Here is a 10,482-nt window from a genome sequence, read left to right as displayed (position 1 = left end):
CAGAGGGCGGGGAGCCTCGGTTACTAAGCGTGAACGCGTCCATGGTAACCGCTGCCCGACTAGTTTCTCTCCCGGCCCGACAGCTCCCGCCTCTCCTCTGACTGGCCAATCAGCTCCTGGCGAGCCGCAGGGACGGCCGCTGAGTGGCCCACAGGCGCTGCTATCGTCACAGATGGGAAAGGCGGGGCCAGGGCCGGACTGGTCTGGGCCCCAGTCGCGGGCTGCAGGTGGCAGGCTGCGACACCTTCCTCTCACCGCCCCTTCCCGCCCCTCGCCGGGCATCCGCCGACAGGTGAGTGGTCTCGCTGACTCCAGCCTGCCTCTAGGACGACCGCAAAGGATCCCCCTTCGCCAACCAGGACTCCAATCTCTGGCCTCCGTATCGCGGGAGGTCGCGGATACCCTGCAATTCCTCCCTCCATCTTCACTTTTCTTTCCAAATAAAAACCATACGAATCCACAGGCACCTCCCACCCAGACGTCTATTTCCTCGTAATTTACCTTTCTGATGCTTTTCAAGGTTTGAGAAGTTATTTCCAAACGCGGAACCAGGGAAGGGGCGTCCGAACCCCCTGCACTGTGCTAACTCCTGTCTCTTATACACATCTAGATGTGTATAAGAGACAGGTATTTAATGAGTGACAAACACTTTTCCAGGACTGGGGATACAGAGATGAACAGAAACAGACACATTCCTGAACTTGTGGAGTTGCTGAGAAAGTAAGGTTGAATAGCTGAATCCAGGTGGTTTTGCTTTATTTTTCTTAATAAGCTTTGTAGGGGGTCTTCAGTGTACTGTAAAACTGAAGGGTGAGAATTAACCTCTTAATTCTGGCAAAGACTTGATAATCACGGAACAATCTTTTTTGAGAGGGTAGCTAAATTATTTCCAAAACATCGTTCAGTCCTTTCTGTGGAGAGCAGAGTTGATCAATTTCACCTGAAATTTTAATCAGGAGGTTTTTGAAATTCACTGACTCAATGTGTCGTTGAAAAGATCAAACTCTGCTATAATTTCACCTGCTTAGTTTTAAATCAGACATTGAATGAATTTCATCTTCAATTAGCAATGCTTTTGGGCATCTGGATGTGTGCAAAGCACAAAGACTGCTCATTATCTTGAAAGAGTTTGCGGGCAATTAGATCTACTTTAGAACGGTTGCCAGCCTTTTGGCCCAAAGAATGAACATGGCATCATTTACTGTGCTGTCTACTGATTCTAGGCATCTGCAAGGCCCGTCCTGAATACTGAAAATACAAAATGCAGAACACTATGCATGAGAAAAAAGTAACAAAAAAAAAGACAGCTCAGAGTGAAATGTTTCTTAGGCTGAGTGTAGAAAAAGTTGCTGATAAGGAACATAGTGGGAAAACCAGTCAGGATTAGGAGTGCCCTGGTGTGGGGTATGGGAGCCTTGTCTAGTCTAGTCTTGTGTCCAGGCAAGTGAGTAGTCGCTGAGCGCTGGGTGGTTTCTGTGGTTTTCCTCCTTGGGGAAAATACTCTGGGCTTATCTCCACAGTTAGAGGGGTCGTGTTGCTTAATGTAAACACTTGAGGCAGCATTCTAACTTTTCTACTTTAGGTTCCCATGAGTTCGGTTGGCCTGACTCAGCCTCTGATAAACCCAGGACACTGACGGAACCAAATGTCTGAACTGGCAAAGCTGAGGACCAGCCCCCAACCTGAAGTCACTTCACTGAGGTCCCTTAGGGGCTGGGCAGCCTGCCTTATCCTGGCAAGTCCCTCAGCCTCAGCCTTGGGTGGAGTGCCACACAGTGATTCCCAGAAAAGCCAAAAATAATTAAACTGAGGGCTTTATTTTCTTTAGCATTACTAGTTACTAAAGTAACTCAGTGAATTCTCTTGCTGCTTACACGGTTAGACTGCTGCCTCATGGAAAGATGTCTTGAAGTTTGACTGATTTGAGTTTTAGTGTTAGCTCTGCCCCTGAGTCACACTATCTAAGTCCATTAACTTCTCGAACTTCAGTTTCTTCATCTGTACAATATAAACCCTCTTACAGGGTTGGAAAGAGCTTGCATGGATGAGCAATGATGTATGTATTTAAAAATGTGGATCAGCACCTGGAAGAAACAGTAAGGGCTGCTGTTTACGGAAATATTTGCTGGAGAGAGAGAGGGAAAGCCCAAACCATTTTCTTAGAGTGAGGAAGGAGGGAAGGAACGCTAGATAATCCGGTCACAGGAGAAGCCCTGCTGGAGAGAGGAGAGGCTTGTCAGGAAAATGGGGGCTTGTGAACACCTAGGCAGGTGATAAGGTTCCAGGCAGCCCTGATGTGCCTTAGAATCGGCCAAGTTCTTCGCAGTTGGAAGAGTTCCGAATCAGGCTTCAAGGAGAGGCGGGGAAAGCACCGAAGCCTCTCTCTTGGGCTACTCTTCACCCGTTTCACCTCCCGGACCCAGCAGGTCTTCCAGAGGGCGGGGAGCCTCGGTTACTAAGCGTGAACGCGTCCATGGTAACCGCTGCCCGACTAGTTTCTCTCCCGGCCCGACAGCTCCCGCCTCTCCTCTGACTGGCCAATCAGCTCCCGGCGAGCCGCAGGGACGGCCGCTGAGTGGCCCACAGGCGCTGCTATCGTCACAGATGGGAAAGGCGGGGCCAGGGCCGGACTGGTCTGGGCCCCAGTCGCGGGCTGCAGGTGGCAGGCTGCGACACCTTCCTCTCACCGCCCCTTCCCCCCCCTCGCCGGGCATCCGCCGACAGGTGAGTGGTCTCGCTGACTCCAGCCTGCCTCTAGGACGACCGCAAAGGATCCCCCTTCGCCAACCAGGACTCCAATCTCTGGCCTCCGTATCGCGGGAGGTCGCGGATACCCTGCAATTCCTCCCTCCATCTTCACTTTTCTTTCCAAATAAAAACCATACGAATCCACAGGCACCTCCCACCCAGACGTCTATTTCCTCGTAATTTACCTTTCTGATGCTTTTCAAGGTTTGAGAAGTTATTTCCAAACGCGGAACCAGGGAAGGGGCGTCCGAACCCCCTGCACTGTGCTAACTCATTTAATTTCTTAATTCTAATTATTACCCGTTAGCAGCGCTGTGCCTTCCCACTGCGGTGCTGGCCGCCCCGCACGGTGTTCCTCGTCCCCTCTGCTTCAGTAGCCGATCCTTCAGATCTGCAGTCACGGGGAGGAGAGTTCAATCACCTGGCCTTGTAGTCAGAGCTCCTGAAATTCAGATCAAAGCTGTTCTCTCACCGCCCAAAGCCATTTCTGTTTAGCTATGGCTGCAAAGCTTTCGGTTGTGTTTGGGCAGTTTAGACCAAACCCCTTTATGTTTTCTCCTGGATGTATATGGTGTTGTAGAGAAATAAACATCCTGGAAATGGGTAAAATTATTTGTTTGATTATTGTGAAAAAAATGCATAGTTTTACTAATAGGCAAAAATGTTTTGAGGTAACTGACAAAATATTCTACTTTTTTCTTCTTTAAAATAAAATACTTCACACAATAAGTAGAGTGAACCCAGGGGTGAATCCATGTACCCAGTCCAAACTTAAACCAACAAAAAATCGATTACAGGCACAGTTGAGGCCTCTTAGGTAACCCTTGGAAATCCCATTCTCCTCTCTCCTTCCCTATTCCTATTAACAAAATTTAGCATTTACTTATGTCCTGCATATTTTTATACTTTTACTACTCATATGTTTATCCCAAACCAATGTATACTTTTTTTTTTTTTTTTTTTTGAGACGGAGTCTCGCTCTTGTCGCCCAGGTTGGAGTGCAATGGCGTGATCTCAGCTCACTGGAACCTCCGCCTCCCGAATTCAAGCAATTCTCCTGCCTCAGCCTGCTGAGTAGCTGGGATTACAGGCGCCTGCCAACACGCCTGGCTAATTTTTTCTTTTGTGTGTGTGTGTATTTGTAGTAGAGACGGGGTTTCACCAAGTTGCCCAGGCTGGTCTCAAACTCCTGACCTCATCATCTGCCCGCCTCGGCCTCCGAAAGTGCTGGGATTACAGGCATGAGCCACCGCACCCAGCCTACTGTTCCATTTTGAATTGATAGAATGGTTATGCTGTACGTGTTCCAGGTCATTCATTTGAACTGTTGTGTGGTGATTCTTGTATGACTTTACCGCATATTACGTATGCATCCTCCTGTTGATGGACTTTTAGTGTGCTCCCTTTAAAAATATTAGAAAGGAATTCTTGTACATTCTAATTGTAAACATATTTGAATATGTTTGAACATATTCAAACATATTTGAATATGACATTTCAACTTTACTGCATACCACCGTGTAGCTCTCCAATGTGTAATAATTTATACACCATCAATGAATAGAGTTCCTTAACCAAACTTTTTTTTTTTGAAGAGATGAAGTTTTCCTATATTCTTATGTAATATATGCATAAAGAGAAATTAAACATTGATGTCTGATATGATTTCTTCTACTTCTGGTATTTGTTAGTGCATTGGCAGCACTGTTTTATTTCCGCTCCAATTTGGAACTGTAATTAAGTGGCTACAAAGGAACTAAAGGGGTTTGTACGTGAGCCATTCAAGCCTATGCTTGCCCCTGATTTAAGGCAGGGTGTGGAGCAAGTCATGTAAACCTGTGTCTTCTGCAGAAAATGGTCTGTAGATTTTTGTACTTTAAAATATCTATGATCTTCAAGTCTTGCTTAAATATGCTAATAAAATGTTTACCCAATATGTAGCCAACTTTTGGATTGCAAATAGAGCTTTCCGGTTCTTAAAATCTCTGTGTGATTGATTCTATATTTAGCATGTTAATATTTATAGAAGACTATTATAGCATTTTTTTTCAGTATATAAATAACTGTTGACCGTAAATTAAGTGCACCTAGTTAAACATTGTATTTGACTTTGTAGCCCATGTCTCATTTCTTAAAATTCTGTTTGGTCATATGTCTTAGTTTTCTGCTTCTATAACAGAATACCAGATACTGGGTGATTTATAAAGAACAGAGATTTGTTGGACTCACAGTTCTGGAGGCTGGGAAGTCCAAGATTCAGGGGCTACACCTGATGAGGGTCTTCTTGCTGCATCATAATATGGCAGAAGGACAAGAGAATGAAAGAGACAGAGACAACAGAGGTGAATTTATTATTTTATCAGGAACCCAATTCTGTGATAACTAATCCACTCCCACAATAATAGCATTATTCCATTCATGAGGTCAGACCCCTTATAACATAATCACCTCTTAAAAGTCTCACCTCTTAATACTGCACAATGGTAATTAAATTTCAACTTGAGTTTTAGAGGGGAGCATTCAAACCAAAACATCACGATTAAATGTACAATAAAAAACAGTTGCCTAATTTAGGGGATTTTTCCATAACTATTTGCAGTCATTTTTCCAAAGAATTTGCTCAGTTTCTTTGCGAATATGAGATATTTATAGCATCAGTTAATGATCTAGTATGTGCTGCACATGCTCTCTTAAGAATTGACTGGAAGGGCATGGTAGCTCACGCCTGTAATCCCAGCACTTTGGGAGGCAGAGACGAGCGGATCACGAGGTCAGGAGATAGAGACCACCCTGGCTAACACGGTGAAACCACGTCTCCACTAAATAATAATAGTAAAAAATTAACCGGGCGTGGTGGTGGGCGCCTGTAGTCCCAGCTACTCGGGAGGCTGAGGCAGGAGAATGGCGTGAACCCGGGAGGCAGAGCTTGCAGTGAGCCAAGATGGCGCCACTGCACTCCAGCCTGGGAGACAGAGTGAGACTCTGTCTCAGAAAAAAAAAAAAAAAAAAGAATTGACTAAGTTAGAATTTAGAGAGTAGGTTAATCATTGTAAAAGACGCACACCACCAAAGTAAGCCATAGGTTTTTAAAAACTGAGGTATTTCTTCCTTAAAAGTTTGATAGAATTCACCAGTGAACCCATTGCAGCTTGAACTTTTCTTTGAGGAAAGTTTTTAAACTGTAGATTCAATTTTTAAAAAATACTACAGGGCTACTCAGGTTATCTAACTCTTCTTTAATCAGTTTTTGTTATTTGTACATCTTTCAAAAATTTTGTCCATTTCACCTATGTTGTCAAATTTCTTGCCATAAAGTTGTTAGTAATATTGCTTTATTCACTTTATATAATGTTTGTGGGAATATTGCCTCTCTTGTTCCTGGTATTAGTAATTTGTCTTCTCTTTTTAATTTTGATAAGCCTATCAAGTGGTTTATCAATTTTATTGATAGAGTTTTATTGTTTTTCTTTTCTATTTGTCTATTTTCTATTTCATCGATTTTTTTTTTCTCTTTATTATTTTCTTCCTTCTACTTTGGGTTTATTTTTTTTTTTCCTAGCATTTTAAGATGAAAGCACAGATCACTGATTTTACCTCATTCTTATTTACTAATGTAAACACTTAAAGCTATAAACTTACCACTAATAACTATTTTAGCTGCATCTCACAAATTTTGTTATGCTGTTTTCATTTTCATTCAGTTAAGAATATTTTATAATTTCCCATGTAATTATTGACTCATGAGGTATGGAGTGTTGTTTCATTTGCTACTATTTGGGGATTTTCCAAATATCTTTCTATTACTGATTTCTAACTTAATTCTGATATGGTCAGTTAACATACTTTGTATAATTTTGATATTTTACGTCTATTTAGACTTGTTTGTGACTCATGATATGGTCTACATTGGTGAATGTTTTCTAAAACCCTCTAAAGATGCAAATTAGGTCCAGTTAGTTGTAACGTTGTTCAAATAGTCTATGTATCAACCAATTTTTTGTTTACTTGTTCTATGATTTAGTAACAGACAAATGTTGAAATATTCAAATATAATGTGGATTTGTCTATTTCTCACTTTAGTTCTGTCAATTTTTGCTTTAGGTGTTGAAAGTTAGGTAAATGATTACATAAACATTTAATATTGTTATATCTCCCTGACTGATCCCTTTATCCTTATTTTTCTCTCTATCTCTGATAATATTTCTTGTTTAGAAGTCTACTTGATTTGATATTAATATAGCCACTTCTGTATTCTTTTGATTAGTGTTTAAACAGTTTATCTTTTTTTCATACTTTTATTTATTTTTTTTTAATTTTTATTTTTTTGAGATGGAGTCTCACTCTGTTGCCTAGGCTAGAGTGCAGTGGCATGGTCCTCCGTCTCCCGGGTTCAAGCAGTTCTCTGCCTCAGCCTCTCGAGTAGCTGAGATTACAGATACTTGCCACTATGCCTAGCTAATTTTTGTATTTTTAGTAGAGTTGGGGTTTCACCATCTTGGCCAGGCTGGTCTTGAACTTCTGACTTCATGATCCACTCGCCTCGGCCTCTCAAAGTGCTGGGATTACAGGCGTGAGCCACTGCTCCCGGCCTATACTTTTATTTTTAACTTCTTTGTGTTTTATATTTAAAATGAGATTTTTCCTAGACAGATTATAGTTCAATATTGCTATTTAAAAACCATTTCTAACAATCTGTGCCTTTTAAGTGGATTGTTTAATTATCAGTATAGTTGGATTTGTATTATTTTTCTATTTGGGTTTTCTTTGTCTTATTTTTGGTTCTGTTTTCTCTTGGAATAATTATGAGTCTTTTTTGTCTTCTATTTTTTTCCCCTTCATTATTGGTTAAAACTCTTGTTTTTTAGTCTTAGATACTGCTCCAGGTCAGTGGTTCAAAAACACTTTTATGTCAGGACCCCTTTACATTCTTAAAAATATTGAGGACCTCAATGAGCTTTTACTTATGTGGATTATACCTATTGTATTTATTATACTAGAAATTTAAAACCATAAATTATTTTAAAATAACCATAATAACCCATTATATATTAGCATAATGTTTTTATTGAAATATTTTCTGGAACAAAAAATAATTTAGTAAGAAGTATTTAGTATTATTTTATATTTTTGGCATAGTAATTTTTAGCTTAGTAGCTGGGCTCTCATCTTCATTCAGTCTGTTGCGATAGTATGTATCATGTCGCCTCCGAAAAACTCTGTTGTAAATTTGTGAGAAAGGCAAATAGCATCTGAGTATTTACCATGAAAACCATTTTGACCATTTCACCTCCCAAGAGGTCTTAGGCATGCCCATGGGTCCTTAGTTTACATTTTGAGAACTGGCTACTCTAAAGTTTGCAATACATATTTTTAACTTATCACAGTGTATGTTTAAATGACATTATTTCATTTCAGTTATAAGACCCTTATCATCTAATATGGCCATGTAAGCCCTCCTGTCATTTGTGCTATGGCTACCATATAATTGACTTCTATTTTATTAATGCCACAATTTTTTTATTTTTACTTTAAATAATGATCTTTTAAAGAAATTCGAAAGTTAGAGGCTGGGCGCGGTGGCTCAAGCCTGTAATCCCAGCACTTTGGGAGGCCGAGACGGGCGGATCACGAGGTCAGGAGATCGAGACCATCCTGGCTAACACGGTGAAACCCCGTCTCTACTAAAAAATACAAAAAAAACTAGCCGGGCGCGGTGGCGGGCGCCTGTAGTCCCAGCTACTCGGGAGGCTGAGGCAGGAGAATGGCGGGAACCCGGGAGGCGGAGCTTGCAGTGAGCTGAGATCCGGCCACTGCACTCCAGCCTGGGCGGCAGAGCGAGACTCCGTCTCAAAAAAAAAAAAAAAAAGAAATTTGAAAGTTAGAAAGATTTTGTTTTTCTTATTAACACACATGCTTACCATTTCTGACATTCTTCATTTCTTTGTGTAGATCCAACTTTCCATCTGGTATAATTTCCTTTTCTCTGAAGAATTTCCTTTAACAATTCGCTTATTGCAGGTCTGCTGAGGATGAATTCTTCTGGATTTTGTTTTTATGAAAACATTTTATTTCAGCTTCATGTTTTGAAGGATATTTTCACTAGCTACAGAATTTGAGGCTTTACACTTTCTTCCAGCCCTTTAAAAATGTTGTTTGTCTTCTGGTCTGGGTAGTTTCTGACAATAATTCAGCACTGATTCTTATCTTTGTTCTTTTTTTCCAAATATGTCTTTTCTCTCTGATTTTCAGATTTTCTCTTTATCACTGGTTTTCAGCAATTTGATCATGAGCCTTGGAGTGGTGGTGGCAGCAGGGGGTTGTGTGTGTGTGCACATGTGCGTGTGTGTGCATGTGTGTGTGTGTATTTATCTTCTTGGAGTTTGTAGAGCTTTTTGACCTAGGTATTTATAGTTTTCAGAAAATTTGGAAAACATTCGGCCATTATTTCCTCAAATATTTTTGTCCTTCTCCTTTTTTTTATGACACTGCAAAACCTTAATATTAGAACCTTTGCTGTTGTACCATAGGTTACCAAGGTGCTTTTCAATTTCTTTTTTAGTTAAAAAAAAAATCTCTGAGCTCACCAATCTTTACTACTACAATTTCTAATATGCTGTTAATCTCAAGTAGTGAAGTTGTACAAGTATAATATTGTATGTTTTATCCCTAAAGTTCAGTTGGTTCTTCTTTAGTCTTCCATTTCTCTCTTCTCAATGTCCTTGTATCAAATACTTTAATGCAGTTTACTGGTTCCATCATCTCTGCCATTTCTAAGCCTCCTTCCATTGACTGAGTTTTCTTTAGGGGTTACATTTTTGTGCTCCTTATTACGTCTGGTCGTTTTTGACTGGATGCTGGACATTGTGATGTTACATATTCGAGTGTCTTGATGTTGTAAGGTAGTTACTTGTGGATTAGCTTGATATCTTTGAGACCTGTTTTCAAGCTTTGCTAGAGTGAGTCTTCATTACCTTCACTCCAGGCATAGTTAAGCCCTACCTCTAATGTATGGCCTCTCTGGTGTCTCCCCTGAATGCTCCAGCTGGTTGCCAGTGACCCTCCAATCTAGTTAGTTTGTGTTCGTAATGTATCTCCACCCTCTGTCAGTTCTAGAAATTGTTCAGCCAACAGCTCTGCCATCGCTCTTTGCCAGGGTTTGTGGAGTGTTCCTTGATGCCTGTGCAGCCTATTCTCAGCAAAGACAAAGATCCCCATGTCGATTTCTGGATCTCTATGTCTGCATAGCTCACTTTATTCCATAAACCTGCTTTACAGTTTCTAGCTTTCTCAGCCTTCCCAAGTTCTGATCACTTTCTCAACTCACAAAGGCTGCCAGGCTCTGTTCAGTTTCACGTTTTTTCTCATTGTCTGAAAATTGCCTTTGGGTACAATGCCTTGACAATCAGAGGGCTCACCTTATTTGTTTCCGTTCTTTCAAGGATCAGAGTCTTATGATACCTGTTGTCTGAGGTCTGAATGCAGTTATTTCATATATTTTGTCTAGGTGTTTAGATATAAGAAGCTAAGTCTGGTGTTTATTATTCTCTCACGGTTGGAGGTAGAAGTCAGTTTTCAGTTTTTAAGTATTTTTTAGTTCATTACAGTCTTGGTTTTCTTGACCATTAATGGCCCAAAATGCATGACAGTGGAATACTTTGGTGAAACCATCCCCACGTGATGTCTTTTATTCAGTCTTCCTGAATGACGTACGAGATGGCTGGTAGAACTAGAACT

General features: G+C 40.9%; 1 protein-coding gene across 1 annotated transcript in view; it reads left to right on the top strand.

Annotated features, from left to right (window-relative positions):
- The first annotated feature begins 218 nt into the window (after nucleotides 1-218).
- TEKT3 (tektin 3) overlaps nucleotides 219-10,482 on the top strand; it is a 41,362-nt gene continuing 31,098 nt past the window's right edge. The window contains exons 1-2 of the mRNA XM_011995292.1: nucleotides 219-292; nucleotides 3,741-3,838. The gene's annotated coding sequence lies outside the window, so the exon portion shown is untranslated. The remainder of the gene's footprint in view (nucleotides 293-3,740; nucleotides 3,839-10,482) is intronic.

The sequence above is a fragment of the Mandrillus leucophaeus genome, unplaced genomic scaffold (genome assembly GCF_000951045.1).
Source record: "Mandrillus leucophaeus isolate KB7577 unplaced genomic scaffold, Mleu.le_1.0 Scaffold480, whole genome shotgun sequence".
In the NCBI taxonomy this organism is placed as follows: Eukaryota; Metazoa; Chordata; class Mammalia; order Primates; family Cercopithecidae; genus Mandrillus; species Mandrillus leucophaeus.
This window is presented reverse-complemented; position numbering and strand designations above follow the sequence as displayed.